The 19,779-nt window shown below is 42.0% G+C and overlaps 1 long non-coding RNA gene across 1 annotated transcript; it reads left to right on the top strand.

Moving 5' to 3' along the window:
- Nucleotides 1-633: 633 nt before the first annotated feature.
- LOC123956590 lies at nt 634-2,848 on the top strand. Its single transcript, XR_006821576.1, has 2 exons — nt 634-882; nt 1,851-2,848. It is a non-coding gene; the product is annotated as an uncharacterized LOC123956590 (long non-coding RNA).
- Nucleotides 2,849-19,779: the final 16,931 nt, after the last annotated feature.

Below are 19,779 nucleotides of genomic sequence, written 5' to 3'. Positions count from 1 at the left end.
ATTATTTTGAAGCTGTTGTTTTATGATAAAATTACTACATAATGTTACATAATGTTACTTTAATATCGGCCAGCAAATTTAACTGTCAGGCTTGAATAAGTAGTGAGAGAGTTTTTTCAACTAGTTCAGGGACATGTACTGCAGTTATTCAAATGATCAGATTTTTTCTTCTTTTTTGTGAGTATTTTTAAGCTGCAGTATTACTACTTACATTAAACCTTTATTTTTGGGGTGGGGGTGGGGGTTCTTGGAGGCTCATCAGATGCTCCCATTTTCTAAGTTGTAAAGTCGTTGTTTCGACTTCAGTCGGAATGTGGAACATGGACGCTACTACAAAGATTGTGTTGGATTAGCATTATCAGAGTATATAAACAACACGCAGACATTTTGTTCACTCTACATGTAGAGCAAACTAACCGTTATAACAACAAAATATATATGCAATAAATGATTTTGCATGAATCAGAGTTCTGTATACTTCTTTATGTCCCATTTACATTTTGTTTCTCTTTTTGCAACAAATATTTAAGGAGGATAAAAAGATTGTGATAATTCCAACATCACATGAATGCACCATCGGTCACCATTCGCCCCCTCCTTTTCCGAGCGTGCAGGAGAAGCTATGGTGGCCAACAAGCTCAGTCAGCTCTTGTGTTTAATAATATGCTTGGGCCTAGGCCTTTTTTCATTTCTCTTTTCTTACTTCTAATAAACCTGACGACTACTACTTCTAACATTACTTGTTCTTCTTTGTACATATTCAAAGTAGTGACAAAATGCTCTCTGTAGCGCCGTTTGTCCATTTGGACTACTGAGACATAGCTGGCACAACATGGCAACATCCATGTAAGAGGACCCGTGGTGTATGTGGCTCATTCTAAGGTAATAAAAACATAATGGTTCATTATGTAAGGTCTTTATACACCACTGAAAACATAGTCATGGGTATTATTTTGCATTTCTGTCAGTAGACCCTCATACATATTACACACTGAACCTTTAAAAAGTTTATATTGCTAGCATGTTAGCAGCAAACAGTTGTTTTTCTGTCAGAGCCTTTTCACTAACAACAGTTGCTTGTTGCTGCTAGAAACAAAGTTGAAGAGAGTGGTGAGCCAAAACAGTAAGGTTGTTTGTTGCCACAAATTCAAAACAATGAGCTAAAAGATGCGAATGCGCTTTCACATAAGCTGCAGTCTTACTAAATAATATATTACATATATAAGAATAATGCAGCTTTAAGGATTTGAGTAGGCTATTTCACCACTGGAAATTTACTTTCCACTTAAATAACCTTTTAACTAGAGTTGTGTTTCACTGCAGTTGAAGTCGCATCCATTAAGGGCAAAGTTGTTCCCAATTATCTGTAAGCATTGGAAACTGAATCCATTTGCAATAACGGGTCACACAGCAAAGAAGAGAAGCACCATTTGGTTTGCTTATGCGCTTTATTTTATGGCTTCCAGTTGTGCTTTAATCCAATTTGAACCCTGTCCTGTTGGGTCGTAAAGATAAAAAAAATCTTCTCCTTTAACTTAACTTTTAGTCTGAGTACATTTTTATCCACCTATTACTTTTACTTACATTATAGACCCTCTTGAGTAGGACACTGTAGTATTTTATCCACTACTGGTCATTTAGTAATGAATAAATGTCAGAAAAAACAGAAACCCACCTGAGCACTTGTACCATATACACACACCGGGGCTAAGGCGCAGATAGACGTTTCCATGAATATTATGCAAATAAGAGTTATTCTCCTTAGATCAGCTGAAACCGCTGAGAGCTGCTGTTGTTGCATTTTCACAGAATCATCCATATGAATTTCTGCCCTCTGTTCTCCCGCTCAGATGCTCCTGAGTCCTCGCAGAGTCTGAGAAACATCAGTCTGCACCGTTTCCCGGCAGAAACCTTATCTGTGAGAGGTGTTTGTGTAATGGCGTTTTCCAGCCTGGTCCTGCAGGTCACACTGTCTGGAGCAAAAAGAGAAGCAACAACTGAGGAAGAGACAGAGAGAAAGGACAAGGGGAGAAAGGAAACAGAACTATGTATAGCAGGTTATTGGCCTTATCATACTTACATGCTGGCTTTTCTGTACAGTGCCTTTCAGCAGGGTTGTGTTACTGAAGCGTAGACTTAACTGAGGGCAGGAATACACAAAAGACATCAAGACAATTGTTTGATTTTTTGTTTTGTTGTTTTGGTAGAAACTGTGCATCTATTCAGATCACAGCAGCTTCAATTTTTCTTTTCTCTCCGACTGCGCTTCCCATTCACATACATCCACACCTACACCCACACACACTCGCAAAAATGTACAATTTATCCGAATACTTCCCACATCTCTCCACCCACATTCCCTTCCACACAGAGATAGCAGCACATGTATAATTGCAGTGTGCAACAGTGCGCACCTTAGAGGAAATAATTACCACCATAAAAAGAGCAATTACTAACCTGGCAGAGAGTTGCAGTGGATTTTAATGCTTCTGCCAGTAACGTCTGCTCACATACCGCTCTTTGTTTGTTTGACTAATGGTTTCTTTTGAAGAATAAACGAGCCATATTTACCAATACTAAAATGCTGTCTGTTTTGTACACACATTTAGACGTACAACACAGCTTGCAGGTTCTGTGACAATCAGAGTGAGCAGTGAATGCTGGGAAAAGAAACAGGGCTGAAGGTTACTACGAGTTTGATTCATGTAACCAAATAATAAAAAGATTTATAAGAATTGACTGTTGAGAGAGAGGCCTGCTTCAATTCACTACTTAATATCCAGTTTTGATTAGCTGGCATAATTTTGATCCTGTTCATCTGTTACGAATAAATGCTTTCCAAACTGGCTGTCAGTGTGAGACACTTATTCATTTTCTTCTTAAATGTCATTATGAGAGGATAACTAAAATGATAAGAAGGCCGGAGTGAGTGAGTGAGTGAGTGGCTTTGTGACTTGCATTACAACCGCTCGGCTCTGTTGTCAGAAAACGAAAATATGCATTAATACGCAAAGTCGCGTACACACACCATTAACAGAAAAAAAGGGGAAATAACTGCAGCAATTTTTTTTACTAATTCTGGCAAATCACTCTGTTAGAGAATTAATCACAATCTGTCCCCTGCCTGCTTCAGAGAACACGACCATCTATCAAAGCTTTTGCTCTTCCTGACTAGACCACAGTATTCACTAGTCATCTCTCAACTATTGTCTTTGGGCTTCAATGGTTTGATTGATTTTACAAGACAGCTACTGGGGATAATCATTTGGCATCATATCCTGCGCGTAATTGCACAGTATTGACTAAAAGTAAGTACTGATGGGATGAGAACAATTCCTTAGTCATCAGTGTTAAGTTGTTTAAATTCAAAAGTAGAAGATCAATGCCTGCGAACCAGACAAATCTGCAAACTCATGTTTCATTTGCTCTGGCAGGTACATCTGGCCCCATCCCATCCAGACAGATTCCCACTCGTCCTGGAACTGGTCGGTCCAATCATAACCGTTTATCTATTATGGGGTGAGTTTGATAGGATGAATGACAGAGGAGCACGGCGTTACTGGCCATGGAGACATTTTCATAAACAACCAAGATGGCTGCCGTGATGTGGAAATGTTCCTGTTAAATCTGCTATCACCTGAGTATTAAATTAATTGGAAGGGATAATTTATCTAAAAGAAGAATATAAAAATAGAAACATACTCATTTAAAGATTTTGTTGATAGAAAGATGTGTTTGCCGTACAGGATTTGGTAAGTTTATTTTACCAACTACACTACATCACAAGTTTTATTGCTCTGACTGGTTGTAGGTCTATCCACACCGCGTCCAGAGGCATTTTGGTCTGCAAAGGAAAAAAAGTAAAGGATTATCATGTAATTGGTTCAGTTCACACGTGTTGCCCTCAGCCTGAATTGCATTTATGATTAAATACCTGGTAAACTAACAAGCCTCTTCTGTACATTGTGTTCACTGCTTATTAAAAAATATATTCATGCTAAAATGGTAAATTAAGATAGTTTACATGGGAAACCTGCAGCACATCAGCATTGTAATTGTGAGCATGTTAGCATGTTGACGTTAATGTTAGTACTTCTGTGCCTAAGTTCGGGCGACCGGTTTAGGTGACCTGTTCCCGTCTGGAGCTGTCCCCGGAAATGTCCCGTTTTTAACTGTGTGTTAATCATAGACTGTATAAGGTGTTAACGGACCAGAAATCAGATTTTATGTAGCCAGAAACTAATTGTCGTCCGCGGGAACAAGCGCAGCATGTAACATTATCGCCCAGTTTCTTTACGCCTCCAGCTTCCTTTATCTGGATTTAATGGTTCTTTTAAGAGAATAATCACAATTGTGGCCAAACAAGTGTTTGCATTTTATAGCGTAACCAAGCCTGTTGCTACCGATGGAATATGTGTTTGGTAGGCGTATGTCTAATATCCTTGTTTACATTTAGAAAACGGAATGTAGCCTCTAATTAACATGACTTACTGCTGAGTTATATATATAAAAAAAGACATGATCTCTTTTGCAATTATCCTTATTACTCTACATTATTTAACTTACCAACCAATCCAGTCCTTTTTACCTGTTAAAATACCTTTAAATGGCCAAAACAACACATAAAATGCAATATTCCAGTTGCTAGAAAGTGGTTTAAGCCTCTAATTATTGGCTGAAAGGTAGATTCTGCCCTGAAATGACTTCATTATATTCATAAGGGTTATATTTGATAGATTATAACTCACCTAGTACTTTTTACCTCTTAAAATACCTTTAAATGGCCAAAACAACACATAAAATGCAGTATTCCACTTGCCAGAAACTGACTGCAGCCTCTACTTATTGACTGAAAGCTGGTCTCTGCCTCAAAATGACTTTCAGAAGAGTTATGTTTGACAGATTATGAAACCGAAATTGTCCACCGTTTGTATTTCATATATAATAACATTATATTTTTTAATGACATACTGATCACCAAACCAAAAATGTCCCCAGTTTTCATTTCAGAAAACTGGTCACCTTAGCCTAAGTGCAGCCTCACAGAGCTGCCAGCACGACTGTAGAGTAATCTTACTTGTTTCACTTACAAAGACTATGCCAGCTATAGATTAGCCAAGATATAAATTAAGAATAGTCTATTGCATGCTATGCAGGCGAGCCGAGATGATGAAAGAGAGATGGGAGTAATGCGGGATGTAGGGATAGGGGAGAGGGATGAGGGTCGAGGGGTGATGGATGAAGGGGTAAGGGGAAGAAGGGTGGGGGATAAGAAATCAGGTTTGCGAACTGTTGTCCAGCAGACACTCCAGCAGGAGACAGGTGGGAACTGGTGGGAGTTGAGACTGGGGGAGCCGTCTCTTTATAGGTAGATGTGAAGAACCCCTGAAAGAACTTCAGATGGAAAGGTACATGCGAGCATTTCTGATGTCGTTCAGATTTTTGCGAATGTAAGTGGGGTACGCTGGAGAGGACAAGTGAGTATTTTAAAGTGGTAGATGAGAGTGTCGACGGAATGAATGGAAATGTCAGGCATGGTTGCATGTCGAGATGGATGGTAGTTGAGTTCAGAAGCAGTAAAAAAGTGAGCAGTGCAGAAAGCCGAAGAATGCTAGTAAGAACACGGATTCAAACGGCTGGATTCCACAGGGCACGGCTGTGTCACGTGGCTGTCAAAGCTGATTGCGGCCATTCTAGACAATGCTTGTGATTCCACCAGATGCGCCGCAGCATGTTTCAGAAGCATCCCAGGAGCGGCTCTCTGCTCTGCTCCGCTGAAGCCGCGTCAAGCTGCACAGGGCAGATGAACCAGGCAGGAATCTGGTCAATGTCCAAAATAAAATACCCTGTGCAGACTCCTGATCGAAAATCAGGCAGGGAAATTTCTCTGCTTCTGAAATGCTCCCTGTGGGATATGAAGCCGTGCAGAGGATGAAACAAAACCAGGTTGCAGAGAGCCTAGCAGTACACAAAAACAAAGAACAAGTCACCAATGTTTGGCAGGCAAAACACTCCGCTCCTGAAACGCACCTCTAGTGTGATTTAATGCTGCACAGAGAACAGAACAAAACTGTGCCATAGCCAGAACACAACACAGTTTTAATTATTTGTCAAAATTCAGCAGAGTGCTTCGGATAAAGAGTCAAATATTTTACACCCTATACTACACCCTGAGGTTAGACAGACTGCACAGTAGCATGCGCCCATCTGATGTCTGCCTTAGATTACCAAGTTCCTTGCCCTGCAGTGTGCATGAGGGATAGCGATTGATTGTTTTATTTTGCATGAAAAAGTCTGTGCTGCTTGGGACAGTGGAGCCGTTCTCAGAATATTTCCTGGTGGCAACGCCAATCAGACTGATTCTAAATGTGGGGAAAGGTGGATTGCGAAGGTGGACTTCCCTAACCAGGAGTTTTATCAACAGTGTTGGAATCAGTGATGGCTGACTGTATGTTGTGGCATGTGTAGGAGGAATCTGGCATAGCTTGCAAATCTGGGTGGAAGCTGTGTGTACAACGTTGTATGAGGAAGCTAACAAACTGGCAATGTGGTTCTTCAAGGCAGTGGCGAATGCACTAATGGGGGTGCTGAGATACTTACACGCACTGTGCTTGGTTAGATTATGAGGACAAGTTGTTCTGGCACTGGCTCTATTGCAGAAGAAGCAGTAGTGGAGGAATCTGCAGCCTGAAGTGCTGCAGCCTAGGTCGTTAAAGTTACTGCCAGAGCCGGATGCATGTTGCGTAGGGCCCTGCATATTAAGCAGGGTCATGCCTCACCCTCATGTCAAAGGTCATAGCAAGTGTCGATGTTTAGAACTTTGATGAGAGGATAAAGAGGAAACTATTCTTCTGGGCACGAAAAGAGAAAACTAAAACTCAATGAGAGTGAATTGTGGGAACCGCAGTCAGGTAAAGGTGTGTTCTCCCCTCAAAGTCTGATGTCAGCAAATGTTTTAGCTGCAATAAATCTCTCTAGTCTGCCTGTCTTACTAACCCAGCTGGGCAACACATCTCTTGTTCTATCTGAGTCTTGGTAGCTTGTTCAGTCTAGGTTTAGTCAGGTTTTACAAATCTGCAAGATGGAAAGCAATGGACTGACATTGACTGGTGACTATTTCATTTTTGACTGGGCAATATGGATGCACATCTATCAGTAAATAATTACCATCACAAATTCTGTCATGTCATGGAATAAATAGTATTTCACATTTGAAAACACATTAAAGGAAACCTGGGGGTGCCAGTTTGTATGGGCCCAATGCAGCTTATAAATTGATATCTAGCAAGTATTGTTATAATACAGTACTACCTCAGATGCAGTCCAGATGTCTTTAGCAAGTCACACAGACACAGGTGAAATACAAGCAGCCTCCGCCAGTACAAGCACAGTTGATCCCCATTCAGTCTCAGGCAGTACTTGCACAGACCTAGTGCAGATGTCTTTAGCAAGTCACACAGACCCAGGTGAAATATAGGCAGCCTGTAAGGAGGTCAGGACTGGCTCAGGTTATTGCATACCATCCTCCTGGCCCGGTAGAGGACTGGTTGCAGGACGAAAGGTTTGGCTGAATGCACGACTGTGGGTTGCCGCCATGACTGCAGTCTATGCAGATGCATGTACTTGGGTTGTCAGTGAAGCCTGAGGTGGAATTGAAGAGGGATGAGAAATAAAGAGTGATTTTGATTAGTTTCTCGACAGCTTCATTGATGATAGGTTTTCGATGTAGTGAGCCCCCACCCACAGGTGGTCATTTTAGTGGGTTCCCATTAAATTCTGTTTATTGACAAACTGTAGTGTGATGGGTATCGTTAAGATTTTATCAATACTACTACTGTTATTGGTTCGGTTCTTTATTAGTGTTTTTCACCACATTTTTGCCTAAGACCGCTGCTAAAAAAAGTCACAACTTTGATGTGTATAAAATGTCAGTTTTATTATTTAGCGTGTTTATTCTTTCCAGTGTAATACAGTAACATCACTGTATGTATGTTTTAAATGTCTTGGTTTGGGAGGGAGGCCAGGCTTTAAATACTACAAGAGCACACTCATGATCACATTCCCACGATTCAGCACACTAACAGATTGCTTGCTTGGTTAGGGAGCGATCAGCATTACTCCTGCTAGCGGTTTAAGTAACACAATCTGGTGTCTAATTTCAAACAGCTGTCTGCTTCGCCACAGGACAGGAGCGGGGGCGGAGGGCCAGAAACACCTTGATGATTCATGGCCTGCGAAATGAAGATGAATATTTTATATAAACTGGCATTAAGAGGTTTCAACACAGTCATCCAGATCAAACACAACAGCATGGCAACCCAGTTCTCCGCTGTCTGTCTGCGAGGCTGCCGGCTGTAACACGGTCAATTATATGGTGGGCTGGCGTAGAGTTGCGGTTTTAATATGCATGAGGAGTATTTGTTCTTACTGGAAATTAATGACACAAGCAAACTGATGCCTATATTTTAATCAGTAATGGATGGATTAATTTGAAAATGCTCTTTTTAAGGTTTTTGAACACGAGTATGCGCCTTTCAGAGTAGTGAAATATTTCATGTCATCGCCTGAAATGTATTCAATTTATTGCAAAATTAGAAATTGGAGTGAATTTTTGTCTTGCTTTAATGTCCTTAATTCTGTTAACTAATGTGGAGTGCGTGTGTTTATAGGTGCATGCAGGTCAGCGTACATACGTGCCACCCCACAGCATGTGTATGGCTCCATGCATGCTCGCTCCCTAACTACGTTTGCAGGGGTAAATTGAGTGTGTGACCGCATATAACTCTCAGAACAGCCCCATTTCCCTCTGCCCGCCTGCTTGGTCACACTGATTCAGTGCATCAGTAGTAGCACTAAATCCATACCAATAAATTTCACCTTCATGGGGTTGCATGTACCATCAGCCGGGGATGCCCCCGCAAGAAACCAAACCATAGTTGGTTAGTCACAAGAAGCAGGCTGCATTTGCCCCTCGGTGCAGATCTGAGGGTGCCTTTACCCTTTTTCCATAATGGTTTATTGTTATGACTACCTAACCCGAGACTGTGCTTTCAAAACGCATCCACACTCATCTGCCACTGCCATCAATGTGTTTATAATATGTTGTTAAATCAAGGCAGACCCACAGGGCTGACTGCGTTGGTCATCTCATTTGGCCTGTAATGGCCATACACTGTCTCCATGATTGATTCTCCTTATTTGACGTGTATCTTGATGAGGGTCACAGGTCAGGTTTGGACCAGCCACAGCAGTCAGACTTCAATACTCTGCTGTGATGCATGCACCATTCCTACAAGCAACAATCTGGATTTTATACATAACAGTCTCTTCACACACCATTAACCTGCCCAGGGTCTTCGTGTCATTATCGATTCTCAAAGGCTACATGGGCTGTAAACATTCCTGATGCCCTTCAGAGATATCACTCCTAATCATCCTGGGACACTCAAACGTGCAAGAAGAAAAGGCTTCACTAAGCAGAGAGGTACACTCCCTAATCTCATGCATTGCATGCTTTTGTGTTCATTCGTGTGTGTGTGTATTTGAGTGGGTGTTGCATGCAAAATGGCGGTTTGTTGACAAAAACTCTCTGCTATTACTGAAACACAGCCACGTACTGCTTTCAAACTGAAGAGCCACTGAGGGAAACAAAGACAGCCAAAGTGAGAGCTGAGTGGTTTAACAATCTGTCTCAACGGTGGGGCCATTTTTCAGACCAGCCACCAACACTCCCTCATCACTCGGCTGAGGTCCCTTAGAGCCCTTATTAATATTCACAGACGAGATTATAGTTTAGCAAAACATTATCACTGCTGATTAACTGGGGATTGCAGCGAGGGCCAGATTTTCTCTGGCATTTCAATTCATGTTTTGATTTTGCAAGCATGTGAACTCTGGATACGGTGCCTCACCAGGGCACTAATTAATGGTAATGAGTCTAACTGTGCACAGTGAGATAACAGCAGTGTCCCTTTCTTTATATTCCCCAGTAAACCTGTCCATAGTGCCCAATAGTGTACTGTAACTCATAGCCTGATATCAAACAGAACCGTCAACTCGGTGGAATGGTTCAAAGGTCTGAACCTTGGCAAGTGGGACGGCGCTATAGCCTCACAAAGAATTACAATGACCACACCGTATAAACGCCAAGACATTTCCAGTTGTTTTACCTATGTTGTTATTTGGCTGCTGTTTCTCCCATTCTTTGCTTGATCCAGTCCATTAGCACCCTCAATTGCCATCACTAAGTTCATGTTGCTCATGAGAAACAAAATGTAACTTGAACTGCAAGCAGCTGTAAGCAGGGTCCAAGCCCCCCAGCACCAGGCACCCCGCGGAGGCCGTGCGAGTCTACCCGGGGCGCCCCGCCGTGGCTCGGGGGGCCCGTGGACAATAAATGACCAGAGTTATAAAAGAAAGGGACTTACGGAGATAAAAAATGAACGGATGTCTATGGGAGTGTTATTTGATATACGCTTAGTAGCTCCACCTAGAGGCCGATTGACACCAAATTTCACACAGCCCGTCGGGAGGGCGTGGCAGATAAGGTCTCTGAGTTAGGTGTAGATTGGCCATTGTCAACCTCAGATATCAGATGACATCCATTTTTGTGCGTTTTCGCAAAAATTTTTTAGCTTATAATTCGGATGTTTTTTGGCGGATCAAAATTCCCTCTACAAACTTTTATCGGCTTGGTCCAGAGATGGTCTGTGCCAAGTTTGGTGGCGATTGGACTTGCGACTTCGGAAGAGTTAATTAAAATAGATTTTTCAGTTTTCACGATTTAGCAAAAGGAAAACGTCATCGCACAGAGGCGTGTCCTATACCATAGGAATCGGCGGTAATCCCCAAACACCTAGACATGAGGTTTATGAATGTGCGATATACTGGGGTGTAGTTTTGAGGCAAAATGTCCTTTGGTTGAAAATCCTATTGAAATGAATGGGATTCTCCGACAGTATTTGAGCTTTGATTATAGCGCCACCTTTTGGCCGAATTGCACCAAATATTTCAGGTGTCATCGGGGCCCCATGGGGAACAATTGCTCCATTTGGTATCAATCGAACTTGTGCTTATGGAGATATAAAATGCATGTAAGTCAATGGGATATGCCACCTATGGGCATATTTGGGTCAACGTTGGTGACTGTAGTGAGGGGACCATGCTGAACAATTCGGCTGAAGTTTCATGTCAATGTGACTTGTGGGTATTGAGGAACAATATTTGGGGGTTAAATAGCGCCACCTAGGGGCTAGTTGCACCAAATTTTACACAGACCCTCAGGGGGGCGTCCCACATTATTGCTCCAAATTTAGTTTCGATCGGCCATTCCAAAGCGAAGATATGACCTCACTTCCTGTTTAAAGCATTTTTTGCAAATATTTGTTGCCGTATAATTGTGGCACTTTTTGTCGGATAAAATTTTCCTCTACAAACTTTCATCAGCTTGGTTCAGAGATTATCTGTGGCAAGTTTGGTGTCGCTCAGACTTGCAGCTTCGGAGGAGTTAATTAAAATATTTTTTTCAGTTTTTGCGATGTAGCAAAAAAAAAGTCTAGGCGGAAATGGGCGTGGCCTATACCAGGAGATTCAGCTCGATCCCCCGAACGTGTGGATATAAGGTTCTTGATATCCGCCTTCCTATGTGTGACTTACAGTGATTTGAAAGTGCAAAATTTTGGACCTTGCTTGTAGCGCCCCCTAGAGGTAGAAGTGAGTGAATCTTTTCGCATGCCGTCGTCTCATGGGCCTGAACATACCTTGTGAGTTTCGCATCCGTAGCTATTACCGTCTAGGCTGCAGTATCGGAATTAGGCGAAAAAAATAAAATAACGATAACGATTCCAATAGGGTTCCAGCTCCGCTGGTACTGGGAACCACGATGCCTTGCATTCGCGGATCCCAGCCCACTCAGGCTTGGACCTCAAATTACTTAAACCTGCAATAAATGTTTTGGGTAAACAAGTAAATGAAAGAAAATCTGTGAAAACAACACTAACACTTTTTAAGTTAATGAGTGCGATGACAGTGAACAGAGAAAAAAACAAAACAATGAGCTGAAAGACAGTAAAAGCACCGCAGAGCTGAGGGGATATTTTTCTGTAGGGACGCTTTACATACATGCAGTGTGATCCATTACTAATAAATTATTAATACAAAAGTATAATGCCAGCACTACTATTAGCACGTTTACTGTGTGAGCTATTACAATGTTATCCACACTGACTGTGGGCTTGACCAGTGCTTGAAGTGGAAAAAAATAGGTGCCAGTACTCCCCCCATCCCCCCTCACTATCCTCAACCACAAGATGAAACTAGTAAATATTATAACATTAACGACTTTGCGCATAAACCACTTAATTTCCTGCTTTCTGAACACATTTTCTGCACCAATTTATGGAGGAAATGTCTTTATTTAAATGAAGGGAAACAAAATTAAGGTGACACGTGAATTCAAAATTTAAAAATATAATGGAATATAATTCAGTAATCAGCTTTTGGACAATGCACATTTGTTTCTTCTGTTTCAGTTGCATTGCATGTTTCCCTATTGTGCATTGTTTCATTTGTTATTCAACATTTGTTGTTGCTGTTTTTCTTTTTTATATACAGTCTATGTGTTTTTCAGAACATTTTTAACAAAAGCTTTCAAAAAGTGATGGAGACATTCAGATTCTGACCTGTCCCCAGCGTCCCCAGTGTAAATGACACCTATCTGTCGATACTTTTAAATGTCCCGCACGATCCAGGCTGTGATTGGTCGGTTCACGACAAGTGACATTGACGAGCTACATTCAGCACACGGCTGCTTGAGAGGCACCCGAGCTTCTCTTCTCCCTCATCTCTCTCCGCCGACAGAGTTTAGCAGGCAGGGAGAACAGGAAAAGGTGAGCGTCACGTAGCGCCCAGATATGGAGAGGGCAGAGGAGAGTACCGGTGTTCTGACGATATTTGTCGAAAAATGCTACCGTAGCGCAAATCGATAGCAGAGTCCATCGAGTCGCTCTGCCCCTTCGAAAAATGCTACCTTATGTGTTCCCTTTTCCATTCCCATAAAGGTATAACTCTCATAGAATTATGACATCTTCTGTTTTTTGATTATAACATCATTTCAGGGGTAGTGTATTCTGATATATTATGCCATCTTTATTTAAGATATCAGGGGTCGCTGTTCTGATAGACTAATAATGATTTTTTTATTATATTACTGACGATCAGCCACTGCCTCGACGGCATGCCCAACTGCAAGGTTGCACATATTTATGGGCGTGGAAACAGACCACGCTTGTGGGTCATACGTATGCGCAGAACCGCTAAGTAGCACATCTCCATAGGTAGCAAAAATCGATAGAACACCAGTGCACTCCGGCCCACTTCAAGCACTGGGCTTGACAATGTTGTTTTATGAGTTTTTCCTAAACTTGAAGAGTGCACTCAGTAGATTGCAGATCTCCACCAGGCCTGGCATCTCTCCATCGCTTATGTGACCCTCACCTTACAGGTTGTAGTGGTCTGTTGAGATCACCAGGAAGGACCAAGGTGCCTTGAGATGTGAGATGTGTAGTTTCTGTTATTCTGTCTATAATGCTTAGTTTGTTTTCTACAGTTGACTGTATTTCTGTATCTGCCTGCCCTCTGTCTTCTATCTGCACTTGGGTCTTATCTACCAGTCCTATAAAATAATAATAATATTATTTTTTACTTTAAAAACTGGTTGTTATTGTTAGTATGTGGTACTTCAGAATCAAAATCATGAAAGGGTTGGCATTAGGTACATGGTACTTGAAACTGACTTTGAAATGTCTCATGTGCACTTCTAGCCTTGTTTATCAGTGTATTTACTAAGGAACTCTGTAGCCTTACCAATCAGTAATAGAGTCTCTAACTATCCCCAGCAAGAAAAAAATCAGGAGGGCGCCAATACAGGTCCCTGAATTGTGTTTAGCCTTATAAACTTGACTGCATCATGACCTTAAACCTTGTGAATGGCTGTTTCTTTAGGCAGGTCATTACCTTCAGAGCGAGAAAATATGGCAGGTCCAGCTCAGAAAGTGATATACTTGATAGATATACACGCATTTCATGCTGTCACTTGGTCACTAATGGACCAATAAACAGGATGATGTGAAGAGATAGAAGATGATCGTGTAAATGTCTCTTTTCTCTCTCTCCTGCAAACATGGTTGACTGTGTTATCACGGCTTACATGAAATCTATATTCCTGTTATGGATGATATGCCTTACGTCTCCTGACCAATGGCCCACTTAATAGTCAATGCTTATCTTAAGCTGTAGTTAATATCTCCATATAACATTAGCAGTAGCCTTATTGGATAAAACTATAATGCTTAAAAGTGTATGAGAATAGATGATAGATTTAGCATTAATACTGAGGTCCACTTGTCATGTATTGATTCATGGTGAAAACTGTCTTCTATTCAATGAGGTTTGACCACGCTGAGGTGTGTGCCTTTATGTTTGTGTACTGTTGCTCAAGTGTGTGAGTGATGCAGCAAATTGTCCATTTGCAGTATATCCGATGGGCTCAGGGATGTCATTAGTCACAGCGTGCTCGTTCTCATTAAATGGCCCAGTCGCCATGGCAGCCCCACAAAGGCCAGCCCCTCCCCCCTCCAGCGCACGGAGAGTGACAGGCCAATTAGAGCAGGGCGCTGTGACATGCAGTCTGCTGTGATTACAGCTCTGAGAAGAGAGGAGCCAGGCAGGGGACACCATACACCGGCAAGGTCCCAACAAGATCCATCTCCAAAAAAACACGATGAGCCGGGGAGGTCATGTCTGCATCCCCATTCCTCCATTACATGTGGCACCTGCCATCGAGAGCAGTTAGCGGCGATACCATTGGAGAGAGCAGTACAAACTACACCACCCAGAGGGCTTTGGACACACATCAGACACCTATAGGTTGATTGCCCTGCATTACTCATTGTTGGAGATCTTCATCACTTTTCACACAGCGCACATGCTGCTTCGCTATAATCCTCTCAAGTCTGCATATTTTGGAGGAAAGCATGTGACAATTCTGTTAAATACAAGTCAAGGAGACACAGCAGGAGAGTGAAGAAAATACTCTAATCTTGCCAATGATGACATCGAGTGTGGCATCGAGCCTGTCAGCTTTTCTCTATGATGCATTCAACAGTAACACACATACTGAGGCAGACATGCACAAGACAACATAAATAAGGCACAAGGTGGATTTATTTGGTCACATTGCAACAGGTTGTAAAGTGATATAGACACAGAACTGATATAAAACTGTAATGGGATACTGAAATGACCCATTTAAATGAATGAAACTGCCACATACTGAACCATCGTCATCAAACAGGCTGCAATAGAATACAGTAGAATCTCACCACAGGTTTCATTGCTCTGTTCTGGACAGGTTGGATGGATGGGTCAAGTTTGCAAAGGGAGATCACAGTTAGCTTCCTGTTTCCTTCCAGGTTGGTTTCTTTTATCGAAGACCAAAATCTTTCCCTGAACTCATTTAAATATCTAAAATAAAAGTTTAAGTTTAGCATGTTTTATCACAGATGTGTTCCCAAAATGAAGAATGAATCTCAGAACAAAATCACTCTACAATAGAATATAAATACTGTATATCTGGACTACTGGTATGTTCACGTATATATATAGAGAGAAAATAGAAGAGTGTAGCTATAGGCCATGTCTGCAGCAAATAGAACCGTTAAATGCCACTTAAAGCTTTTTTTTGTGAGCCACAATAGAGAAAATAGAAAAAAAAAAGAAGAAAAGAACACTCTGTCTGGGCAGATCGAGCCATTGGCCTCTTTCACTGCACATCTTTTGTGTTTCTGAGAGAATGGTTCACTGCCTTTTGACAATAAAAACCATGGGGAAAAACACAATTTTCTTCAGGCAATGCTGTCTTCCATTTCTGGCTGCTACATGAACTGCCTCACGAAAAGCTGGAAATGCGCAGTTTGGTCGCAGTTTTGTATGAATTGCATTTCTACTCAAACATAAACAGCTTTTTTTCCCCCCTTTCATCCCAAGTAGGCGGAGATTTCATGGTAGAACAGGAAGGCCGTGACAGAGTAATGATTTAATTGCTGGCAAGGAGCAGAAGAAAGTAAAGGTTGTGATTTTGTTATACGTTCTTATATTTATCTTGTTGTCAAATTCAATTACACCCAAACACAAGACAATAACTATCACTGAAAGAGAGGTCACATCTTTAGCTTTTCTTTTTAAATGTCCACTTTTGACACAAACATGGAATTATATATCATAATCATAGGCCTATATAAGGGTGAATTGATATTTTCTAGAATTTAAACATGATGTTGAGACATTTATGTTTATTTACACACTGAAATCAATACTTTTTCCCATATTAAACAGAAGAAAACATTAAACTCCAACAAGAACTCCATCTCTCTTCTTACCATGCCTTTTGCCTCTTGCACTAACACATGAAATGTGCGCTAGACATAAATTGTGATCATCGAAAATGAACGTAATTCATACTGTGCTGTGGGGCTGTGAGTGGTTAGCTTCACTATTCCCACACTAAAACACCCTTTCATACAGATAAACAGGCACACCTATGTATCAAGGCTCAAGTCGTCCAGTATTATGCAAAACATCATCCATTATGTTTGGCAACTTACTGCATGATTGCTATAAAGAACATCCTCTCGGTCTTTTGCTCCTTCTCCCCGAGGACAGAAGACTGACTGAAATGTAAGATGACAGGAAAAAGGTGAGCGAGGGGAGAAGAGGCTCTAAGTGACTTAAGAGTAAGAACTCCAAAAAAAAAGGGAGAGTAGCACAAGCCCAGAGTGAGAGTTGTAAGAAATGTCTTTGAGAGATATGGAGTGAGGGAGTCTGGGGAAATGAAAGCAAAAGTGTAAAGAGAGAGAGAGAGGGTGAAAGAGACAAAGAGAAAGAGAGAGGACAGCGGTTGAAGGGTTAAGGGCAAAGTTGCAGTTTGTGTGACAGTATCAAAGCCACAGGAGCAGCAGAGAAAAGCTGTTAACGGGAGCTCACCGTGCCTTAATCGATTGTGAACTGTGCTGCAGAGCACAGCCAATCACAAGAGCTCCTGGAGACTTCTCTGGGTTAGAGCACTTACACGCTGTCTGCCGCCCGATCACGGAGACGACACAGGGAGAGGAGAGTGAAAGAGACAGAAAGAGAAAGAGGGAAAAAAACACAAAGAGATGAGGAGTAAGGGTGGCGTTGGTCAGGGAGAGGAAAAAGTGGGACTTCAAAATTATGGTTTTGCTTTTTCATCCTGGTGACCTTGAAAGCCCTTGTTAGGGGAGGTACGTTGGAGTGAATATGCATCAAGTGTCCTTTCTTTTGCTCTATTTGTCTGTCTTGTATCTGTCTGACAAGATTTCAGCTGTCTTTAATTCACACATTGTATGCATGACCTTTAAAGGCATGTCATATGGCATCACAAGGAGATTTGGACATTTTAACAGTACATGACATTTTGTAAAGAGCGTCGTCTTGAATGGACAAATCCCTCTGACATGAAACTTCTGGAAAATCTTGTTCTTGCAGACTATATTTATATATAGATATATATCTATCTATATATATATAGATATATATATACACACATTTTGGCTCATCACAAGGAAAATACCCAGATAAAACAACCTTTTACTGACGCCAAACCAATAAAATTGTAGATACAGCAAAGCTGCTTATATGATCTGTCATCTTCATTTATTTATCTTCATGTTTTGACATTGTAACTGTCTCATTAGTTTGAACAACTCACAAAACATCCACAAAACTCAACAATTCACAGATTGATTTAACTGACAGAATTAACTGACTAATCCAATAACGTCTCTTTGCAACAACTCCGGGACAAATTTTTATACAGCTGTAAGTCTTCAGTCTAATTAACTTATGCTCGCTGTAATTGGACATTTGTAAATCAGTTTTGTAACAGCTAAGAGTAAATTGGCGCTTTCTGTTTATTTTGGGTGTGTTACAGTAAGATCCATACAGCAGTGTGCTGCCCCGACTGTGAACACTGAATAAATCTGTAGAGGAAGTAAAAACCATGAGTTTGACCAAGTGATATAGCAGTAATTTTGGATAAACCTGTCTTTCAATCACATTGTCATTTTCTCTAAGATATTTCTTTGTAAAGCATGATAGAATAAAGGTACAGGGTTAATGAAATAATAGCAAGTAAATACACTGCTCAAAAAAATAAAGGGAACACTTAAACAACACAGTGTAACTCCAAGTCAATCACACTCCTGTGAAATCAAACTGTCCACTTAGGAAGCAACACTGATTGACAATCAATTTTACATGCTGTTGTGAAAATGGAACAAAACAGGTGGAAATTATAGGCAATTAGCAAGACACCCCCAATAAAGGAGTGGTTCTGCATTTGGTGACCACAGACCACTTCTCAGTTCCTATGCTTCCTGGCTGATGTTTTGGTCACTTTTGAATGCTGGCGGTGCTTTCACTCTAGTGGTAGCATGAGACGGAGTCTACAACCCACACAAGGCTCAGGTAGTGCAGCTCATCCAGGATGGCACATCAATGCAAGCTGTGGTAAGAAGATTTGCTGTGTCTGTCAGCGTAGTGTCCAGAGCATGGAGGCGCTACCAGGAGACAGGCCAGTAAATCAGGAGACGTGGAGGAGGCCGTAGGAGGGCAACAACCCAGCAGCAGGACCGCTACCTCCGCCTTTGTGCAAGGAGGAGCAGGAAGAGCACTGCCAGAGCCCTGCAAAATGACCTCCAGCAGGCCACAAATGTGCATGCGTCTGCTCAAACGGTCAGAAACAGACTCCATGAGGGTGGTATGAGGGCCCGACCTCCATAGGTGGGAGTTGTGCTTACAGCCCAACACCGTGCAGGACGTTTGGCATTTGCCAGAGAACACCAAGATTGGCAAATTCGCCACTGGCGCCCTATGCTCTTCACAGATGAAAGCAGGTTCACACTGAGCACGTGACAGACATGACAGAGTCTGGAGACACCGTGGAGAACGTTCTGCTGCCTGCAACATCCTCCAGAATGACCGGTTTGCCGGTGGGTCAGTAATGGTGTGGGGTGGCATTTCTTTACGGGGCCGCACAGCCCTCCATGTGCTCGCCAGAGGTAGCCTGACTGCCATTAGGTACCGAGATGAGATCCTCAGACCCCTTGTGAGACCATATGCTGGTGTAGTTGGCCCTGGGTTCCTCCTAATGCAAGAAAATGCTAGACCTCATGTGGCTGGAGTGTGTCAGCAGTTCCTGCAAGAGGAATGCATTGATGCTATGGACTGGCCCACCCGTTCCCCAGACCTGAATCCAATTGAGCACATCTGGGACATCACGTCTCGCTCCATCCACCAACGCCACGTTGCACCACAGACTGTCCAGGAGTTGGCGGATGCTTTAGTCCAGGTCTGGGAGGAGATCCCTCAGGAGACCATCCGCCACCTCATCAGGAGCATGCCCAGGCGTTGTAGCGAGGTCATACAGGCACGTGGAGGCCACACACACTACTGAGCCTCATTTTGACTTGTTTTAAGGACATTACATCAAAGTTGGATCGGCCTGTAGTGTGGTTTTCCACTTGGATTTTGAGTGTGACTCCAAATCCAGACCTCCATGGGTTGATAAATTTGATTTCCATTGATCATTTTTGTGTGATTTTGTTGTCAGCACATTCAACTATGTAAAGAAAGGAGTATTTAATGAGATTATTTCATCCATTCAGATCTAGGATGTGTTATTGTAGTGTTCCCTTTATTTTT

Source organism: Micropterus dolomieu, linkage group LG18 (assembly GCF_021292245.1).
Source record: "Micropterus dolomieu isolate WLL.071019.BEF.003 ecotype Adirondacks linkage group LG18, ASM2129224v1, whole genome shotgun sequence".
In the NCBI taxonomy this organism is placed as follows: Eukaryota; Metazoa; Chordata; class Actinopteri; order Centrarchiformes; family Centrarchidae; genus Micropterus; species Micropterus dolomieu.
Note: the sequence above shows the minus strand (reverse complement) of the source record. Positions and strands in the feature narration are given on the sequence as shown.